The sequence below is a fragment of the Pelodiscus sinensis genome, chromosome 17 (assembly GCF_052426305.1).
Source record: "Pelodiscus sinensis isolate ZL-2025 chromosome 17, ASM5242630v1, whole genome shotgun sequence".
In the NCBI taxonomy this organism is placed as follows: domain Eukaryota; kingdom Metazoa; phylum Chordata; order Testudines; family Trionychidae; genus Pelodiscus; species Pelodiscus sinensis.
In genome coordinates, this window is record NC_143068.1 from 24,933,659 (window position 1) to 24,937,299 (window position 3,641).

The 3,641-nt window shown below is 48.6% G+C and overlaps 1 pseudogene; it reads right to left on the minus strand.

The window, feature by feature from the left end:
• Positions 1-753: 753 nt before the first annotated feature.
• LOC149523468 (uncharacterized) lies at positions 754-3,269 on the minus strand (annotated as a pseudogene).
• Positions 3,270-3,641: the final 372 nt, after the last annotated feature.

The following is a 3,641-nucleotide window of genomic DNA, read 5'->3' on the forward strand; positions in this document are numbered from 1 at the left end:
GCAAATGAAGCCCGGGAAATTCAAATCCCGTGCTTCATTTGCAACTCCGGTTGCCTACATTACCACCCTACTTCAAACTAGAGTGGTAGTGTAGACATACCCTTAGGTATTACTTTGCAGCACAGTAACAAACTATTCAATCTTATTTGTGGACAGAGAGAGTGTAAACAGACTGGAGCAAGATCAAAGGTGGCTTTCTTTACTGAACGAAATACACACTTCTCCCCTTATTCATATGCTGTTGCTGTCTAACCCTTACATATAAATCACAGGCAGAATGTGCTCCACTACTCAAGGGAGAACAATTTCTCAGGATCGATAGCAAGCAGCTTTGTAGGTTTGTTTTCTCAGAGAGATTCTGAAAAGATAATTTAATTTGAGGGAAAATTCCACTTGAAAATAGGATGAAACTTCCCACGAGGGAGTCAGGGAAAGGCAGGAAAATTCTAGAGGAGAATTGAAAACCAAGATACTGGAGGAGAAATATCCACCATCAGGGCAGTGGACGGGGGGGGGGGGGGGGGGGGGGGACGGACAAAAAAGGGGCAGTTGCCCCAGGGCTGGGCGATTTAAAAGGCCTGTCATGGCTCCTTCCCCACACTGGCATGATAAATGTAGAAGAAGGCACCCGCAAAATATCCCAAAATCTTATCTTTCCAGGCTTTGGTAAAAAACTTCCCCCCAAAATCTTAACAACCTAGATTTTGGGGATAAAACTGCACTGTCACCACCCCTTAGTTCCCAGGCTTCTGGCTAACCCCCATGATCATGACATGCCCCCCAAATCACAGACGGTGCTGGACAGTCTCTGGCCATACTGGCTGTGATTTCTTCTTGGAGGTCTGAGATAAAACATAGTAAATAAGTACATGCACACTTTACATTCCTTACAAAGATATGAGAGTTAAACAACCTCTAGCACATCTGTGGATTACTCTGACTCACATACAGAGAGTGTTCTAAGTAATTGAGTCTAGAAATGCCTCTCGGGAGAGGGCGTCAGCCACCTTGTTAGAGGCTCCTGAAATGTGCTGTACATCAAAGTCAAAGTCTTGGAGTGCTCAACTCCACCAAAGGAGTTTCTTGTTGGTTGTTTTGACCAAATGAAGCCACTGAAGAGCAGAGTGGTCAGTCTGCAGATGAAAACGTCAACCCCACACATACGGTCTTAGCTTCTCTAGAGCATGCACAATCGCATAGCACTCTTTCAGACAATTTTTTGCTGAGAAACATAACAGGGTGACGTTGTTGATTTGGTCCTTCCTGCATCAGAACTGCCCCCACATCCCGCTCGGATGCGTTTGTGGTGAAAATGAAAGGCTTGTCATAGTCTGGGACCTTCAGTACAGGGTCAGACATAAGAGCTGCCTTGAGCTGGTTAAAAGCTTCCTGGCACTGGTCAGTCCACTTGACCATGTTGGGTTGGTTTTTCTTGGTTAGATCTGTTAGAGGTGCAGCGACCTCACTGTAGTGTGGTACAAATCACCTGTAATATCCGGCCAAGCCTACAAAGGATTGAACCTGTATTTTTTACTTGGGGGCAGGCCAGTTTATTATAGCCTCTACCTTAGCCTGTAGAGGGTTGATAGTTCCTTGACCCACCTGGTGTCCAAGTTAGGTCACCCTGTTCAAGCCAATTTGACATTTTTTTGCTTTAACTGTTAGCCCTGCCGCCCTTACGCGTTGGAAGACAGCTTGGTGGTGTTCTAGGTGCTCTGTCCATGAATCAGAGAATACAGCCACATCGTCTAGATAGGCCACTGCAAATTCTCCAAATCTGTCTAATAGAGTATCCATGAGCCTTTGTAAGGTTGCAGGTGCAGCCCAAAAGGAAGAACATTAAACTCATATAGGCCAAGGTGTGTAACAAACGCTGTTTTTTCCTTTGCTGCTTCCTCCAGAGGTACCTGCCAATACCCTTTGGTTAAATCTAGGGTGGAGATGAACTGGGCACACCCCAGTTCCTCCAATAGCTCATCGGTGAGTGGCATGGGGTAGTTGTCTGGACGAGTTACAGCATTTAGCTTATGGTAGTCCATGCAAAAACGGATTTCCCCATCTGGCTTGGGAACCAGGACCACTGGAGAAGCCCATGCACTTGCCGAAGGGCAAATTATGCCCATCTTTAACATGTCCTTGATTTCCCTCTCTACAGCCGCATTGGCTGGAGGAGCCATTCGGTAGGGTTGGGCCCTGACTGCCGAACATCACCTGTGCCAATGGAATGAGACACCCATTCAGTCTGTCCCAGGAAGGCTGAGAACACTGGGGGAACTGGGTGCCCAGCTGCACGATCTGTCGGCGCTGCCCACGGCTGAGGGTCAGGGAAAGGCTTACCTCTTCTACTCCGCCCTTGCCTTTCCCGTCGTAGTAGGCTCCCTCAGGACATTCTGCCTCTCCTCCTGGGCTGTGAACTGGAGAACCTTGACTTCTTGGGAATGCTTCCATCTTATTTGCCTGCAGCGCCTTCAGCACCATGACTTGCTCCCCTACCCTTGAAGGACCGTTCTCTGACATGTCTATCATACCAGGCTTTTTGCTCTTGCTGGGCATCCTGCAAATTCTCCTGAGCAATGGCTAGAGAGCCTCTAATGGTCTTTTGGAGGTTGTGAACAAAATCCAAAATGTTAGTTCCTGGGGAAGGGTTAGACCCTTCCCATTGCTGCTTTACCAGCTGTAAGGGACTTTTAACTTCACGGCCATACACCAGTTCAAAAGGCAAGGATCCCAAACTGGGATGTGGGACATCTCTGGAGGCAAACAGTAATTGTTGTAAAGCCACATTCCAGTCATTGCAGCATTCATTCACGAACTTGCGTATCATGGCTCATAAAGTCCCATTAAATCTTTCCACCAGGCCATTTGTTTGATGGTGGTAGGGGGTAGCAACCAAGTGTTCTACCTCATGAGCTTCCCAGAGGTGTTTCATTGCCTCTGCCAGGAAATTGGTCCCAGATCTGTGAGGATCTCTGAGAGCCAACCTACACTAGCAAAGGTATCTGTTAGTGCCTGGGACACGTTTCTAGCTGTACTGCTCCCTAGAGCCACTGCTTCCGACCATCGGGTGGCAAAATCCACAAGGGTCAGTATGAACTGCTTCCCTTTTGGGGTCTTCTTAGGGAAAGACCCAGAATATCCACAGCCACATGCTGGAAAGGGACCTCTATGATGGGGAGGGGTTGGAGTGGTTCCTTGACCTGGTCTCTGGGCTTCCCCACCTGTTGGCACACCTTACAAGTACGGACATAGCCAGTAACCTCCTGGCCCATCCCCTCTCAGTAGAAGAACCTTCTCAACCGGTCCTTGATTCGGCTCACCCCCACATGTCCACTAGGGTGGTCATGGGCTAAGCTTAAGAGCTTTTCCCGGTACTTTGTAGGAACCACCAACTGTCTCTGAGGATGCCAGTCCTCCTGGTGTCCCCTAGAAAGGGACTCTCGGTATAAAAGTCCCCTTTCTACCACAAACCTGGTTTTGTTCGAAGAGCTGAGCGGCGGTGGCTCACTTTTGGCCACCGTCCAAGTGCCTTGGAGGCTCTCATCTGCTTCTTGCTCTGCCTGGAATTGCTCTCTTGAAGCTGGAGACGTCAGATCAGGTCTCATAAGAAGCAATGCAGGGGAGAAGGGTACCTCTACAGGTGG